This window comes from Panthera leo, chromosome B1 (genome assembly GCF_018350215.1).
Source record: "Panthera leo isolate Ple1 chromosome B1, P.leo_Ple1_pat1.1, whole genome shotgun sequence".
NCBI lineage: Eukaryota > Metazoa > Chordata > Mammalia > Carnivora > Felidae > Panthera > Panthera leo.
Window position 1 is genome coordinate 201,102,684 of NC_056682.1, and position 18,748 is coordinate 201,121,431.

At 55.7% G+C, this 18,748-nt stretch overlaps 1 protein-coding gene across 1 annotated transcript in view; it reads left to right on the forward strand.

The window, feature by feature from the left end:
- SORCS2 (sortilin related VPS10 domain containing receptor 2) overlaps positions 1 to 18,748 on the forward strand; it is a 468,792-nt gene that overhangs the window by 359,618 nt on the left and 90,426 nt on the right.

Below are 18,748 nucleotides of genomic sequence, written 5' to 3' on the forward strand. Positions count from 1 at the left end.
AGCAGTTAGACAGCTGGTCACCCCTAAAGGTGATGAGCCCAGGGTCCAGCAATAGGGTCCTTGTGGTGCCTGCCAGGCAGCTCCTAAGAGAGGCCAGGACCAAGTTCTGAATATTTTGACTACAAATCTTACAGTCTTTCCACCATACCTACCTGCCATCCATCTATCCAACCACCCAGCCGTGCCATTTATCTGTTTATTTACCTATCTGTTGGTTGCCTCATACACACATACACCTGCCCACCCATCCATATATCCATTCATATCTACATATATACACACATCCATCCATCCATCCATCCATCCATCCATCCATCCATGCTCCCATCCACCCATCTATCCATCTACCCATTTGCCCATATGCCCATCTATCCATACATCCACCTCTCTATCTACCTGTCAACCCATTCATCCATCCATCCATCCATCACCCATCCATCCATCCATCCATCCATCCACCCATCCATCCACTCATCCATCCATCCATCCATCTACCCATCCATCCATCCACCCACCAATCCATCCATCCACCCTTCCATCTATCCATCCATCCATCCATCCACCCATCCATCCATCCATCCATCCATCACCCATCCATCCATCCATCCATCCACCCATCCATCCATCCTCCCATCCACCCATCTATCCATCTACCCATTTGCCTATATGCCCATCTATCCATACATCCACCTCTCTATCTACCTGTCAACCCATTCATCCATCCATCCATCCATCACCCATCCATCCATCCATCCACCCATCCATCCATCCATCCATCCATCCCCCATCCATCCATCCATCCATCCTTCCATCCATCCATTATCTATCCTTCCATCCATCATCTATCCTTCCATTCAACAGGCCCTTATACAGCTCCTCATATGCTGAGTTTCTGGGCAAGCATTGGGCTGGGGTGGGAATAGAATAGATTCCCTGACCTCAAGTTGTTCACAGCCCACTTAGATCACAAACCACTCTCCTATGGCGGAATAAGTTCAAAGTGAAGATGTGTGTAAACTTCAATGGGACTGCGATGGGGGATTGGTCACCATAATGGAACAGGAAGCATTTCATGGAAGAGGGGACATTTGGGTTGGCCTTTGAAGGATGTATAGGTGTTGACCATGTGTAAGAGGAAAGGGTATTCTAAGGAACACCTCCAGTTCTGAAGTTCAAGATCAAGAACCTTGAGCTCAAAATCTGGCTCCACCCTCCCGGGCTGTGTTTCTGGGGATGAGTCTATCTTTTGAGCTCAGTTTCCTCACCTGTAAAGGGGAGAGAATCATTTTTACTCCGTGCCTCCCACTGACCGTCTGTTCTGCCTCACCTTCTTAGCTCAGACTTCTGCTTCAGGGTTCACAGCCGAGGAGGTGGGATGTTCACCAATTCCTCCAGTTTCCCCCTCTCTGGATGACCCTACCCAGTCCCACGGTGTCACATACCATGGACACACACAAGTTAACCTGCCAACCTTGCTGTCCCCCTGACTCCACACTCAGGTCTCCTGCTGTCCCCATGACACCTGGATGTCATGACTAAGGGGCATCCCAGACATATCATGCTGCACTCAGAACTCTCCAGAGGAAGGTAACACCCCAGGCAGGCTGAAAGCCTGGAGGTCACTCTTGACCTCACATCAAGTTCTGAGCCGCTGTGTCCCAAACACACCACCCTCGTGCCCGGTCAGCAACCTGGTGTGAGCCACTCCCCGTCCTAATGCCCTCCCAGCAGGCACTCCTCTTAAAATAGCCCAGAAGCCTTCTGGCCGGCAACACCACACTTGGACTGGCCACCTCTTCAGTCCCTGCTCAGGGACGGGAGGGAAAGTCTCCTATGGGGAGGGTCTCCCATCCTGGCATCAGTGTTAGGTGGCCAGGGGTCCTGGCTCGGCCCCCTGGGGCCTGTGGACCGTGGAGACCTGGCTCTTCCTCCTTGGATGCCAGTGTCCCGGACAGTAAAGTAAGGCGTTTGGACTAGATGGCGTCCCTCCCTGTGCACCAGCCACCGAGTCTGCGGGTTCCCTGCCCACTGTCCTAAGGGGGTCAAGAGACTCCACCAAGAACAAGGTTCGGGCTAACACTCACCCCTCAGAATGCACTGGTGTTAGGGGCTGCTTTGAGGAACGTACTTGTGTGTGTGTGTGTGTGTGTGTGTGTGTGTGTGTGTGTGTAAGCATGCACACACATGTGCTGATGTATGTGTGCATCCGTGCGTATGTATGTGTGATTTAAAGCACGTCCACATGTTGCACCAATAAAAAGCGATCTTGGCCCGATTTTGTCAGCCTTTCCCCCACCACCGCAGACACGCAAGCATCTGTATGAGTCTTTCGCCGGCTCCTGCCCCTCTTCTTCCTCTTCTGTGTCCTGGGCTGGGGACCACTGGGCATTTCTCAACCGTGGCACCTCTTTTGCTGCTAAAAGTTTTGATCCTGCTAGAGAAGAACAATACAGGATCACTTGCTTTCCCAGATCAGCCCCCCTCCCACAACATCACTATTTATTATTTTCCCTGGTCTTAAAAATATGAGACAAATGGCCTGGGCCTTTGCTGAGAACAGAGTTTGGCTTTCTTATGTGATATGGCTCCTGGTGTGGCTGCTAGTCTCCAATGCTTTCTGAGCCTTTTATGCAGCCAGGTTTTCATAGCGGGTCCTCATCCACTCCCACAGCATGCACTAGGGAGTCCTACCTGCCACGTGCCAGACCCTGGGGACACAGAGTGGCCGAGACAGCCAGAGCCCCTGCTCTTTGGGAGCTCCCCACTGGGGAGATGTCTGCTTTGAGAAAAGGAAGCAGCCTTAGGTCAGGTTTCTCAGAAGCAGAGCCTGAGGCAGGGATTTGGTGCAACTGATGGGCTGAGGGTAAACACTCAGGAGGAACCCGAGGGAAGAAGCAGCTGAGGAAGGACGTGCTCTCAGGCAGAGTCAGACCTAGGCCTGATCTGTGGCAAATTCAGGAGCACAAACCAGAGTTGCCCCTTTGAGGCAAGGAGACCAGCCTTCCCACCCCCTCGTCACCGAGCACTGTCTATGGACCTTCAGGGGAGGGTATAATTTCTCAGATGAGAGTCTCCTGTCAGCCGAGGGCAATTTTCTGGGGAAGGGGCCAGCTGGGAGATATTGGTGGCCGACACCCACAGTATAGGGGGCTGGTACACCCCACAGTGTCAGCCATGAGGCAAAAGCATCCTCAAGGCAGGCCTTTGTCACAAGTGCTCGATGCTGCTGACAAAGCCGGGCTTGTCTTAGTGTCTGTAGGTTGGCCTGCTGATTGGAGCACCAGGAGTTATTTGCCATTTTCTTGCCGATTAGAAACTGACGTGCTGGCCTGGGGGGTTGGTAAGTGGAAGGACCAGGACTGAGGGTCCCACGGCAGGGCCCCTTTCCCACTGCTCCGTTGCGGTCTCCCACCTGAGCAGGCAGGCCAGTGTCCCCGGCTCTCCTGCTCCTTGGGCAGGAGGACTGCCCCGCGGGAGATTCCAGACCACCCTGAGTGGCCCACCTCCAGCCGTCCCTCTCCTGTCTGCCTGTCTGCCCCGCTCCCCATGGTGAATTCACCACCAAGAGGCAGTCCACAGAGGGGAGGTGGCAGGCGGCAGGCCATGAATAGCACAGGCACCCAGATCTGGGTCCCATCCAGCTCTGGCTGTGTCAGGAGGGGGCTCCCATGTCCCCCGTCAGCCTCAGGCACCCACACCTCCTCTAGCAGGTGGGGTTCTGTGTGCCTTGGGCAGCGTGGCCAGGCCTGGAGGGGATTTGGACGGTCTTCCCAGCTCAGAACCGGCCCATAGGCTGACTTGGTCCACGGGAGCATCAGGAGTGGAGGGAATTTCTCTTTGGGTCTCCAGAGCCTTCTTTTGACGTTCTTGCTCCAAAATGCAGGGTGTGTGTGTGTGTGTGTGTGTTGGGGGGATGGTGACTGGACAACATCAAAGGTGGTGAAATATGTTTTTTAACATCAAACCCTTTTGCCAAACAAAATCTTATACAGAAACCCAATCAATACATCAGATCAGAGAAGGGCTGCTTGGCTGGGGGCCTAGAGCCTCCCCATCACCCGCTCGGCCTCCTCTGAGCTGACAGACCTCTGGCCGAGGTGGTGACCTCTCAGGAAAGTTGGGGTAACAACGGAAGAGCCTCTCGGGAAGGGCCAGTGAGCGAACACGCACAAGGCACTCAGAGCAGCGTCTGCCCGGGGTGAGCGCCCCCCCTTCCCATCCTGTTACTGTTAGTGTTGCGTTTGCTGCGTTTGCTGTTGTCAGCAGCACGACCGGTGTCATTGCCATGATGACTGCCCGGCCTGGTGGGTTCTGCACAAACCCCACTGTCACACCTGCACACCATCACAGCGACCTGTGAGTCATCAGTCAGTCAGTGACTCGGGGACGGTGTGGGATTTTCATGGCATCCTGGTCCAAGTAGGGCCCAGAAAGACCCACGTCCTGCCCCAGGGTGCAGCCTCTCACCCAGCTTGGCTCCCAGGAGGGGGCCTGCCTACAGAGCAGCCATCAAGGAGAGCCAGGGATCACGGCCCTCGTCACCAGGCTGCCGGGACCTCCTCCTGCCACTCTACCTGAGGCTTGGTAGAAGTGAGAGACCAGAGCGGGGAGCCAGGAGGGTGGATGGTGTCCCCCTCCTTCTCAAATGGTGGGGTCTAGCCTCCCAGGACCACGGAACTGGTTCAAGGTCACACTGCTGTATGCGCATGGCCAGAATTCAGCGTATGTCTGCCCGATTCCAAAGCCCGTTTTTCTGTGCCTTGGAGGGCTGAGCTTTTTTATAAAGAGAAGCACTCACGTGGCCAGTGAGGTAGGGAGCCCCCCCATCACTGGAGGCATCCAAGCAGAGGGGCAGGGACACTGTTGTAGCAATCCAGCATCAGAAAGTTGTGCTGGTCTGGCCGGCACCCCAGCCACCGGAGGCTCTGAAATGGCCTGCCACCTATTTGGGGCCGCCCCTGTGTCCTGAGTGACAGGAAGAGGCTGGACCCGCCCCGCTCCTCCTTCTCGCCCCCCACCTCCTCTGATCTGTGCCTGTGGGAGGGCGTGTGGCCAGCCTCCACCTTGAGCGCTGTGGTTGGGGGGTCCCGGCAGCCTGCATGCCAGGAGCTTATTCATACTGCTCCATCTGGAAACACCGGCCCAGATGGTTCTCCCCGGAAGCCAGAGCCTCGGTTCACATCGGTCTCCGCACGACCGCTGAGACCCCTCGGGAATTCTCCAGAGCTGTCTCCCCAAGAACGTTAATTAAATCGTCATCCACTTGTGGTGGAACAGTGACAAGGAATGGACAAAGGAGAGTACTCCCCTCTCCCATTATCGCTGTGTGTTTGTTCAGTTCACCTACCGCTCGGGAGGCTGTTCTGACCCCAGGGCCACTCCCTGACCCTAAGGAGTAGGAGCCACATGACTCACTGCTGACTGATGGCACATGACTAAGAGGACAGAAAGAAGGGATGGAGAATGGCACCATCCCTCCCCGGGGACACCTGTCCCCGACCTCTGATGATCCGTGGTACCCGGGGACACCAGCCCCCCACCTTTGATGATCAGTGATGCCCAGGGACATCAATGCCCACCTTTGATGATCAGTGGTACCTGGGGACACCAGACCCCACCCTTGACAATTGGTGCCACTATCAGTGGCCCGTGGCTTCCCTGAACTGTCTTCTCTGGTCCTCTCCTCACCCTCCTGCTCACTCCTGTGTCCTCAGGCTCTTCCCCAGCAGCGGGAGGCACTGGGTCCATTTGGTTCACTGCTTTCATCTCAATGCTGCAGGCGAGAGCCAGAGACCCTCAGACTCAGGGTTGCCTCACCCACTGGGCACCCAGTCCTGCCACTGTCACCTTCTTTACACCGCCTGCAGCCCTCTCCCTGCCTCTGCGGCCTCCTCATCCTCCCACTGCACCTGACCTGTCTCACTGTTTCTTTGGTCTTGCCAATGCCCTCCTAGACACCCCCCCCATTGTTGAATGGTTGGACCTCCCTTGGAGTTCATGGTCTTGCCAATGCCCTCCTAGACAGCGCCCCTGTTGTTGAATGGTTGGGCCCCCTTGGAGTTCATGGTCTTGCCAATGCCCTCCTAGACAGCGCCCCCGTTGTTGAATGGTTGGGCCTCCCTTGGAGTTCATGGTCTTGCCAGTGCCCTCCTAAACAGCACCCCATTGTTGAATGGTTGGGCCCCCTTGGAGTTCATGGCCTTGCCAATGCCCTCCTAGACACCTCCCCATTGTTGAATGGTTGGGCCCCCTTGGAGTTCATGGTCTTGCCAATGCCCTCCTAGACACCCCCCCATTGTTGAATGGTTGGGCCCCCTTGGAGTTCATGGTCTTGCCAATGCCCTCCTAAACACCCCCCCATTGTTGAATGGTTGGGCCCCCTTGGAGTTCATGGTCTTGCCAGTGCCCTCCTAGAGAGCCCCCCCATTGTGGAATGGTTGGGCCCCCTTGGAGTTCATGGTCTTGCCAATGCCCTCCTAGACAGCGCCCCCGTTGTTGAATGGTTGGGCCTCCCTTGGAGTTCATGGTCTTGCCAGTGCCCTCCTAAACAGCACCCCATTGTTGAATGGTTGGGCCCCCTTGGAGTTCATGGCCTTGCCAATGCCCTCCTAGACACCTCCCCATTGTTGAATGGTTGGGCCCCCTTGGAGTTCATGGTCTTGCCAATGCCCTCCTAGACACCCCCCCCCCCATTGTTGAATGGTTGGGCCCCCTTGGAGTTCATGGTCTTGCCAATGCCCTCCTAGACACCCCCCCCCCATTGTTGAATGGTTGGGCCCCCTTGGAGTTCATGGTCTTGCCAATGCCCTCCTAGACACCCCCCCATTGTTGAATGGTTGGGCCCCCTTGGAGTTCATAAATGCCCCTTTATGTGCTTTTTCAGTCGTGTCACCACTGTGGTGACTGTGGGCTCCATCAAGCCAAGGGCAACGAGGCTGCCCTCGCTCTGTCCCTGGCATGAGCTGACATCGGTCCCGTGGGCGCCTGAGTAAACAGTGGTGGGAAGGGCACTCTGTGCCCCTTGCCCATCTCTGCAGGTGCGAGGAAGAGCCTGGGTGGAGCCTGGCTCCAGCTGCCCACCCAGGGAGGGTTACTGCCCTCCGTGTGGCACACTTGCTTCATCCATCAGCAGGGAGGAAAGCAGGTAACTTCCTCACTGGAGGGTTGTCGAACTACATGTAACACATTCAGTGTCGTGCCTGGCATACAGTAAATGCTCAATAAATGTTATGTACACTCATCTTATGAACAGTGCTGTCACCTACTCTGCGTGACACGAAGCGTCTCATTCAGGTGAGCCATGATTCAAGGTGACACCAGCTCCAAGACCTTGATGGGTCTCATCCCGGTGGGGATTCAGGTTCCTCACCCGGAGGAAGCCTTTCAGCTCTGCGTTTACCTGATTCTGTGACCACAGAACCTCAGCAGTCCTGACACCGATGACCGTGGCCTCGGCCTTCCCCTCACCTCAAGGGAAGGGGATGACAGTGGCTTCTAGTTGATGCTGTGACATTTCCATCAACTCGACCAGCAGTGGCAAGGATATCTTGGTGTCTGTTCTCAAACGTTTGGAGAGCAAGCCTTGAGAGATCCCACAGTTATTTCCAAAAGCCGGACGCTGCCCGAGTCACTGCTGAAAAGGCATAGCAGGTACTGACATACGTTCTCTCGCTCCCTACCGTTCAGTGAGGGGGCAGATAGATACACAAATTGCTCGCAGATCTAATCGTACACGGTTAATACAGCCGTCCTGATAAAAGACAGTCTTCCAGAACACAGTCACTCTGGAGAATTAGCCGTCCGCCACCCTCCGCCCAAGCAAGCAGGCTTTTAGCTTTGTCTGAAGACAATCTTCAGACAACCAAACAAAACACAATTAAACCGTTTTCACTCCAAAACCTCAGCGTGAGCCCCTTTAGAGAACAGAGATCATCAATAATGACGGGGGAGGGGCGGCGGGGGACCTCTCATTTCACGATGCTACGGACAAGTGTATTAATAAATCAGGGCTGTAAAATATTGGTGATGAGCTATTTTTTATGGCCTGAAATATGTTTGCCTTATCTGGTTACTATCGAGCAGACACAAGATATTCTGAGTCAGCCTCTGGCCGAAGGGAAAAGGTTTGCCTCTCCATTAAATTTACAAATGTTCTTGGGGATGTTTCCTGGCATTTGAGTGATTGTCAGGTCAGTAATTAAAACCGAACCAGCCCTTGCCTGAAAACCCATTCCATGATTGTGTTTGCGTGGACGTTTTACCAAATCGTGTTGGATGCCTGTCAGTTCAAGTCTTGACTCAGAAGCAGGACGAGGCAGTTAGCGTCAGGCAGAGCTGGGCCAATGCCACGGCTCTCAGCCTCCGTGGGCCCGCACGGGTCAGTGTCCCCTCCACGCTGCTGGGTTTTGTCCGTAGAACAGAGAGAAAACATCTCCCACCTCGTCGCTGTTGTGACCAAAACATGGGAACCCTTGTGCCAGCACCTAGCGCAGGGCCAGGCACATGGCAGGTTCTCAGTGAATGCGATTTCCTTCTTATGGTCCACCCCTGCATCTCAGGTCTATGCAGACACAAGATGGGGAGCCATGAGCCACTGGTACCCACACCAAGGAGGGTGGGTTCAGTGATGATTGCAGTAGGTGACTAAAACGTGCACCGGACTCAACGTGTACAACGTTGCCCTCCTCATGAGCACTTACATCCACTTGGCAGAGGGTGGTCAATGGATTCATGGATGGAGGATGAATGGGTCGAAGAGGGAGGAGTGGGGGGAAATTTGGATAGTTGGCTAGGTTGGTGGTAGAGGGATGGCTAGATGGATTGGTGGATGGACAGATGGTGGAAGGAGAGAGCAAGGGAGGGTGGAAGGAAGGAAAGAAGGAAGGAGGAAGGAAGGAAGGAAGGAAGGAAGGAAGGAAGGAAGGAAGAAGGAAAAAAGGGAGGAGGAAGGAAGGAAGGAAGGAAGGAAAGAAGGGAGGAAGGAAGGAAGGAAGAGGAAGGAAGGAAGGAAAGAAGGAAGGAAGGAGAAGGGAAGGAAGGAAGGAAGGAAGGAAGGAAAGAAGGAAGGAAGGAGGAAGGAAGGAAGGAAGGAAGGAAAGAAGGGAGGAGGAAGAAAGGAAGAAAAGAAGGGAGGAAGGAAGGGAGGAGGAAGGGAGGAAGGAGGAAGGAAGGAAGGAAGGAAGGAAGGAAGGAAGGAAGGGGAAGGAAAGAAAGAAAAAAGGAAGGAAGGACAGAAGGAAGGAAGGAAAGAAGGGAGGGAGGGAGGGAGGGAGGAAGGAAGGAACATTGGTTGCCTAGAAAGATGGATGGATGAGGGATGGATGAATGAATGGATGGATGGAAGGAAGGAAAGATGAAAAGAGAGAAGGAAATACAGTTGAATTAAAAATATTAATAACTGGGGGCGCCTGGGTGGCTCAGTCGGTTAAGCGTCCGACTTCAGCTCAGGTCACGATCTCACGGTCCGTGAGTTCGAGCCCCGCGTCGGGCTCTGGGCTGATGGCTCAGAGCCTGGAGCCTGCTTCCGATTCTGTGTCTCCCTCTCTCTCTGCCCCTCCCCGTTCATGCTCTGTCTCTCTCTGTCTCAAAAATAAATAAACGTTAAAAAAAATTCAAAAAATAAAAAAACATTAATAACTGTACATAGATGATCTAGAAATCTTCATTTTTTAAAAATTTTCTTCCTGTCTTATCTACTCAGTAGAGAACCGAATGTACATTTTTTGTTAAATGTTTATTTACTTTTGAGAGAGAGACAGAGAGAGAGAGACAGACAGAGCACGAGCAAGGGAGAGGCAGAGAGAGAGGGAGACACAGAATCCCAAACAGGCTCCAGGGTCTGAGCCGTCAGCACAGGGCCCGACGCGGGGCTCGAACCCACGGACCGCGAGATCGTGACCTGAGCCGAAGCCGGTCGCTTACCCAACAGAGTCACCCAGGCGCCCCTGTACATTCTTATTCTTCTTCCCAAGCAAATTCCTGTCTTCACAAAAGGATGCTATTTATCGTTTTCTCTGACGATGCAGTGAGCACATACCCATCTTAAAACGTCCTGGCCCATCCTGCAGGTATGGGCTCAGCGCCTCTCCCATGGCAGGAGTGCATTACAGGCTGAGGATGGGACCAGAAACACACTCTAAAGAAAGAAAAACACCCAGAGTCCCGTCAGCTGGAACTGAACAGTGTTTTTAGCCTTCTGGACTGTTTTATTCATCCTCTCTGTATGTGCATGCAGAGACAAGCGTGTCTTTCTGTGCACGCACGCGTGGAAGGCTGGGAACCACATAGGCGTGCTTCCACACCTGTTTCTGCACACCGGGGGTCACTGGCCGCTGTGACCCCCGGTTCATCTTGTCACAGTACTTCCTGAGCTCCGAAACATCACCTGCCTCCTCCGCTGGGATGCGAGGCCCCCGGGAGGGGGGCTCCGTCCTTCCTGTGTGACTTTGTCTCCTGCACACTTAACAGGCCGCAGTGCTCAGAAAACGGGCCTCGACTGAATCAGTGAAGGCCGAATAGGGATGTGCCATGTGTGCCTCCCCCCACCCCCTCGGTGGCTCGGGGCGTATTTCTCTGGACGCTTCTCCTCCAGACGTTCTTACAAATTCCCTGCACTGAGTGCAGGGCAGGTGGGGGGTGGGCATCCCGCCCAGAATAGGACAGCCCACAGACACAGCCGCTCACCCCCTGCCTTGGTCTGCCCAGCCTGCCGCGAACCCCCAAGAAGCGTGTGTGGACTCGAGCGCCAGGGGGAGCCTCGCCATTTTCCACGTTTCTTTCAGGAGCTGTGTTGAGAACGAATGTCAGGAGGTCTCTCGACCTTAGTTCTGCCCCAGTTTATAGTTTGCCAAGAAACTTTATTAATATTTTAAGATTTTATTTTAGACAGCGTGTGCACGTGAGCAGGGGAGAGGGTCAGAGAGACAGAGAGAGAGAATCCCAAGCAGAGCCCGACGCAGGGCTCGATCTCCGGACCCTGGGAGATCCCCCCTCCCCCAGAGCTTCCCCCCCAGGCCTCAGCCTTCACTGCAGTCGATGAGAAGACAGCCAAGGGTGTCTGGGCAAAGTCGGGGGCATTCTAAAGCTGAGGGTGAGGCTGCCGCGGGCGTTTGGGGGATGGGAGGCCGTCTGGGATGGCTGGACCTCGGGTCATGCGACCGTGAGGTCCACAGGGCGAGGTCATGGGGCAGTGTCGTGAATGCCGCACTCAGGAGCACGGGCAGAGGAGACCCTGAAGGGTCCCCAGCAGCGACGCGATCGTGCAGGCTTGCGTTTCCATTAATTCACATCACCCATGGCTTTTCCAATAACGTCTCTCTCTGGTTTAAGAAAGCACAAAAAAAAACGAGGAGCGCTTATATTTTTCCCACGGAACCCAGAGATGGCCGGCCCACCGCGCAGTGGTGCTCCCGTGACCTCTTCTGTGCTCGTGGCCACCCGAACCGAAAGCGTCGTGTGGAGTGATCGCTCTGGGGGGGGGGGGGGGGCGGGGGGCTGAGTGTGCGGTCAGTGTCCCAGAAGGATGCGTGCAACCACAAGAGTGAGGCACAGGGCGGGGAGTTATGTTCCTCCTCGGGAGTCACACGGGCGTGTAGAAGGTGCTCCCACAGCTTCTAATATAAGGCCCGAGGACTCAGCCGTACCTATTTGTCTCTGCTTCCTGCCTCTCCTGGAGTCAAAGCCAAGTGCTCTGTGTCCCCCAGCTGGGCACAGCTGTCCGGCCAGGAATAGACTGGGCGATGGGCGATTTTAAATAGATGACCGCAGGTGACACGGATTCCGGGGACTGGGGCGGGGACCCTTTTAGCCATACGCTTGGGAAAGGGCAGGCTAAAATAAAAAATCCTCTCCCTGTTGGAGTTCTGAATGGAAACCAGAGATCTGTTGCACACTCAACACGGAGCTGTAGCAGAGGCAAGAAATAGTTTCTGGATGCTGTTTGTTTCCTTTTATAACTCGGAGCACGAAGAGCTGTGATTTGCGAGAGCCTTGCTGTGAGGCAGGCTGGGGCGCTGGCACCACCTTTTGGAGGAGATGGGCCGGAAACCCTGCCGTGGGAAGCCGTGGGCCTGGGAAGGCGACTTGGCCTTGGAGGCCTGAGCAGGGCAGGGCGGGGCCACACGCGGTTCCCACTGGGGGCGGGGCCACATGCGGTTCCCATCAGGGGCGGGGCAGGCCAGCAGGTGCCAGCAGGAGGTGAGCCAGGCAGGCTGGGAGGCACAGGCTAGGGGCGAAGGGTCCCAGGAGGGCGTCTTCAGGCCCCGGTTCAGGCGGGTCTCCTGACCTGGCGGGGGGGGGGGGTGGGGGGCGGGGGGGGGGGGGGGGGGGGGGCGGGGGGAGAAGAAAAGGATGAAGAGGAACCGAAAGCCCCCCTCCCCTCCCTGCCTCACCCTGCCTCTTCACATGGCCAGAAATCCATCCCCCCAGCCCTGGACCGACCTGCAGACTTCTGGAAGCCACTCCTGATAGCCCCTGAAGGCGGGAGGTGTCTCTAGACCCTCCCAAGTCCACCGGGACGGAAGCCCCAGTGTCTGTTGCTACTTCCTGGGCAGGTGCAGTCATGTCACTGGCCAGGATGTGTGCCACTGGTGCAGATGGGGAATGTAGGGAGAGAGGACGATGCTGGCCGGCAGTGGGACCTCCACAGGGCACTTGGCCTCTCTGGCCATGCCCTTGCTCCTGCCCCAGCCACAGGGGTCATTCCTCCAGGGCACCCTCTCTGCCCTCTGCCCACGTCTGTCCTGGGATCTCACGGTGCAGGGGGCCATAGGCTTCCTGTCCCTGTCACCGCCACCTGTGACCTGCCCCCACAACGTGACCCTGACTCAGGATGGTGCTTGGTGAACTTGTTTAAAAAAAAAAAAACAAACCACCGCCATAATAAACCCCATTATCCTGTGTAGCCTGCTTCCGGCACGTTCAGCGTGCCGGCTGTGCCCCAGGGACCCTCTTTTCTGATCGTTTCTGCAGTGGGATTCCTGTCTTCATCTTATAGAGGAAGACACTGCAGCTCAGAGAGGTGAAGCAGCTTTCCCAGGGCTGCACATTTCAGGGGGGCAACCGAGGCGTGAAGCCCAGCTCCGTGTGCCTCCGGGGTCTGCTCTACCCCCCAGACCCCCAGGCTCACATTGTGGGCTCGCTGCATTCCTGGGGCCGGCTTCCGTGTTCTCTCCACGCCCGGAGAAGCATCAGAGAGCGGCATCTCAGAGGCTGAGGGTGGGGCGTGAGCGACAGAACCCCGGGGACGGGGCCTGATGCAGGCTGGTGTGTCATCGTCAGTGGGTGGGGAGCAGCGGCAGGGTGGGCCAGCGCACCGAGGGGCACGCGGCCAGTGGGCTCAGAGCTGACGACCAGCAGGAGCTACTGTGCAAAGCAGGCCTCCACCCGGAGGGGGCTTGGGGCTCACCAGGGACGTTGAGGAAATGCAGTCTGGTCCAGCAGGTCCGGGTAGGGCCGAGACTCTGCACTCCTAGCAGACTCCAGTGATGCGGGGGCTACGGGTCCCAGAGTTTATCAGTTGGATAGTTTTGGGGTGATGGGGGCAGGCTTCTGGTGTGCGTGTAACCTGGGCCGTCACAGGACCTAGGGCTTGGTTTCTCACCTGCCACTGTCTTAAAATTCCTTTTTTTAAAAAATATTTATTTATTTATATTTGAGAGAGAGGGGAGGGGGAGAGAGAGAGGGAGAGGGAGAGAGAGGGAAAGCATTATCAGGGGAGGGACAGAGAGAGAGAGAGAGGGAGAGAGAATCCCAAGCAGGCTCTACATGGGACTCGATCTCAGGAACTGTGAGATCATAACCTGAGCCAAAACCAAGACTCCGATACTCAACCGACTGAGCCACCCAGGAGCCCCGAAATTCTTAATTCTTTTTGAACAAGGAGCCTCCATTTGCACGTTGCCTGGGCCCCGCAAAATTATGCTGCCCGTCCCGGGACCCATGCTCAAATGGGCCGGCCGCCAGTCTGATGAGGCTGTCCCATATTTCTCTCTAACGTGTGGCCTCAGATTTTGAAATACCCAGCCTCGTGGGCCCCCAGAACCTAGAGCAGGTACCATATGCTTCCCCAGAATAGAAAGCAGTAAAAATACACCATTGAAAATAGTCTGGTTCCCAATTCGGAAGCGCAATTTGCCAGCCTCCACGCTGCACGATGCTAATTGATTTGTTTTCTTTGCTCCAGTGATCCTCTCCTTGTCAGCACTTTTTCTTCCCCCATCTTTCCTGGCTTACTTGTCCCACTCTGAGGCTGAAAATAGCGCCCGATCCAGATTGCTGGGCCCCCGGCCAGAACTGCTTCCTCCGTTTCTTTTCTCCACCTTGGTGCCGCCACAGGCAGGGCTGTGATGGAGGGGTGGGCCGTACCCAGAGCCCTAACTCGTGCGGGGATAGCGCCAACCCCCGCTCACTGGGAACATGGCACCCACTCAGTGCCAGGCCCTGTGCTCTGGGCTGGAGGTGGAACAGTGGCAATGACACAGGCCCAGACCGAATGGAAAGATGGACTCCCAAAGAGAAGGACGCTAGGAATGCTGGGCTGTGGAGCAAATAAATGCACAAGACGCTGCAGGAAGGGGCAGAGGAGGGATTGGAGTAACTCTGTTGGAGGATATGTATCATGGAAGGCTTCCCGGAGGAGGTGATGTTTGAAATGAGCCTCCGCGGATGAGGAGGTGTTTGACAAGTGAGAGGGAATGTGTCCTATCATACAACCAGGCTACCCTCATGCTGGGGGCACCTGCAAAGCAGGGACACCAAACTTAAATGAGAAATATTCAGCTTTGTTGAAGTTGCCCAGAACCAGGGGCTCAGGAATTTTCAAAGGAGCTGTTTTAATGTTATCACTTGTGGATTCATTTTGAAGTTGTCAAGTCTGATTCTGAATTATCAGGGTTGAGGTTGGGGTTGTTGTGGTCCCACTGTGAAGGCACATCTGGGTATCCCCTCCTCCAGGAAGCCCTCCCTTTTGCCCTGTACCTGGATGCTACATTCTCCCGGCTCTGCTGCCACAAAGCCCTGTGCATACCTAAATCTTTGCCTGGTTCTGAAGTTTTAACAACTGCGGAAGAAAGAATGAATGGATGAATGAACGAACGTACGAACGAGCCTTCATTGATGTGCGAAGCTTTGGAAAATGGAAGGAAATAAGTGAATGAGAATTTTTATGACGTCGGGTCTCCAGGCTTCTTCAATATCCCTAGGAATGTTTTCCTCCTGAAGGAGGAAAGCAAACAGCTCCTTGGGAGCCACAAATTGAGATGGACTTATGCATTCACACACGCTTTCCGCATCCATCAGGCATGGGTAGCTGACAGCACCTTGTCAAGCCTGTGCTACACGTTAACAGTACAAGATAGGAGTTAAGTCGCTCTCCCTAAGCTCAAGGATCGCGACCTACTGGGGGAGGTAAACAAGCAAACAGTCGCCTTGTAAGAACATTTAGAAATGATCGTCACGAGAAAGCACTTCAGTGAGTGGAAGTTGGGCTTCCCTGGCCCCGTGGGAGCCAGGCGTGTGGGTCGCTGCCCTGGGGTGGGGCACAGAGTGTGGCCCGCGATTTGGGCGGATGCTGAAATGAGCCGGGCCGTCTCCACGAAGAGGGTGAGAGATCTGGGTGATTTGTTTCTCTCCTCCTAAGCATCCCGGGAGGCCAGGGGCAGCTCAGAACCTTTAGAAGTAGAAGCAGGCTGTTTTCTGGCAAGAAAGGCCCAGGAGCCAAGAAGAGCTCCCAATAGCCAGAGCTGGAGCCTTTGGGCAACAAAATAACAGAACCGCATTGAATTACAACTCAGAGTCTGACATAAATATTCATGAGCTCATAGTGATGTAAATAGATGCTTGAATAAGCAAATGGGGGAGAAGAGACCAGTCTCCCAGCAGAAGAATTCACCAGAATGCACATAACTCGAGTCTCTGCCTTCAAAGAGGGAGCGGCCCTCCCCCCGGCAGATGTGGGCTGTGCCTGGGGACATCCTCCAAAGGGACAGCGTGGACACGGCGAGAAAGTGAGTTCCAGTCTCCAGTGACCACACGGCCAGCGAGGCCAGCACCGCGGCCACGGGCCCCCTCGAGGGCGTGCACTCTGGACCCGCTGCGTTCGGGATGGTCCTCACCTCTGTGCCCTTCCTCCCAGAACTGTAACCCCAGTGACACCACGAGGAAAGCGCACACAAGCTGAAATCTAAGAGGCAACCGGCACAGTACCCGAACTCCTCGAAACTGTCAAGGTCATGAAAAACCAGGAGACAGTCTGAGAAAGTCAGGGCCCAGAGGAACTCCGGGAGACGTGAGGACTGAATGTCGCGTCGGGTCCCGGATGGCGTCCTAGACTGGGGAAAGCCATTCGTGGGGACACTGGTGGGACGCAGTGTGGCATTCAGAGGGTACATGTATGCTGATGCTGATTCCTTAGCTGTGACAAACGTCTGATGCTGATGCGAGATATCCCAACAGAGGAAACCGGGCGGGGGCGTGACGGGACCTTCTGTACTATCTTTGCAACTTTTCTGTAAATGTAACACGATCCTACACTAAAAATTTTATTTAAAATAAGAAAATAAAGCCCTTTTAACTCCACCACTTAAAACCAACCACTGTCAGGGTCTCCTGTATTTCTTTCAGTTCATTTTTTTAAAAATATTTTTAATATTTATTTACCTTTGAGAGAGAGAGAGAGAGACAGAGCACGAGCAGGGTAGGGACAGAGAGAGAGAGGGAGACGCAGAATCGGAAGCAGGCTCCAGGCTCTGAGCTGTCAGCACAGAGCCTGACACGGGGCTCGAGCTCACGGACCGCGAGATCATGACCTGAGCCGAGGTCGGATGCTTAGCGGACTGAGCCACCCGGGCGGCCCTTGTTTTTGTGTTTAAGATTCCACCTGTAAGTGAGGTCACGCAGTATCTGTCTTTCTCTGACTCACCTCCCTTAGACGGCGCCCCCAAGATCCGTGCATGTCGTCCCGTTTCCTTACGGCTGGGTAATAACACCTCCGTTCCAATTTCTGTGCCCCAACACGACCACACTTACCGTGGACAGAATCGTAACACGCCTCCTTACCGTCTTGCCCGTGTGAAATCCATAGGAATTGTACTTGCTCCTGAGTCTGTTCTCTGCTCCTTTCCACGGGGGTCTAAGCCCTCTTGTCATGAAACGTTTCCCGGAACCAGTTTACATGACGCCGGCTCCCCAGCCGCTCCCAGCCCCTCCGCTTCTCCTGCGCAGAAACCACACCAGGAGGGACACCTCCGACCCCGTCCTCCCCCACCTTCCAGGAGCACAGCCTCTGAGGGACCAGGCTCCGGGAGTGCCCTGCCCTCCTCCTTCAGACCCTCCGTTTGCTGGGGTGGGGCGGGGGGAGGGCGCCGTAGCCCAGGAGACCTGTTAACATATTAGCAGAGCTCCTCGGGGTTCCCCTGCAAAGGGCACACTGGATTCTCATTTGTAGAGACATTTATGCCCGTGTGTTTCATCATCTTCTAGAGGGATGCTGGGTGTGGGAAGGCCACACGAAGGGGGCTCAGCGCCCCACAGCCTCCCCCCGGGAAAGCCGGGCTCATCTGGGCCAGGCTAGTCCCACCCCCTGCCAGCACGGCACCCCGCTCTGTGCCTCAGTTTCCCCATCAGCCAAGCAGACGTGAGAACTGCCCCTTGGAGCTCTCATGAGGACGGTCTGGTCACACCTGTGTTAGACTTGCATTGCAGTCTGGCCCGGTGCCAGGGGCCGATTATCTGCCCCATTTTACAGACAAGGAGAATGAGGCAGAGGAGGGTAAGTCAGCTTGCTTGAGGTCACAGAGGCATGGGGTTGGAACTGGGCTGTCTGCGGTTGAGTGTGCCCCCAGCCCCCTACTCCACCAGCACGCGGTGTCTGTCCATTCACTCATTCATTCGTTCACGAGGGTGTGGAGTTCACAGGCCCTGCAGGGGTGGAGCGGGGAGGGGGGCAGCAGTGGACTCCACAGCCTGAACACAGGGCAAGAGCTTACCTCCAGGAAGGGTGGTGAGCTTTTGATGGGCCAATACCGGGTCCCCTGCAGCCTTGAAGCAGGGGACTCTGCCGGGCCCAGGGGTGGGGGGGAAACAGAGGGGGCAGGTGGGGTGACTGCGGGTGGGTGGACCGCCCTGGCCATGGCCAGGGTACAAGCAGGAGGCAGCGAGGGAGGCTGGTCCAGGAGGGGCCCCGCCACGGAGCTCGCAGTCTCCTTGGGGCTCTGAGGAGCCCAGAAGTTTCCGTGAGGCCTGAGGGTAGGAAAACCCTCAGCTTCTCCGTGGGGACTGGACCTACCAGAAGAGGGTGGGCTCATCCACACTGCGGGGGGCTGACCACGTAGCCTGGGGGGCCACCCGCTCCCAGGGCCAGGTGCCCGCATCACCTTCCCAGCCCCCCAGCTGGCCGATGCCCTCTGGCCTGGGGGAGGGGCGGCGCGGAGGGAAGCCTCTCCCTGTGCCCCTTTTCTCTGTCTCTGAGGGTTCCTGTGGACCCCTGAGTGTAGGCGGCAGGTCCGACCTGTTCTCACCCGGGGCTGGCCTTTCCTGACCTTCCCGTAAGACGTGGGACACCCCACAGGAGGGTTTATACCTGTGCACTTACCTGAGCAGAAAAGTGGGCAAGTCCGGAAAGGGCCCCACAGGCCGGCTTCCAAAACAGGATGCGCCCCTTGGGGCTGTGGCTTTCCCGACCCTCCAGGCGGAGCTGAGAACGGCCCTGTGGGACCCCCACCCACAGCGGCCACCTGCAGAGGGGATGCGC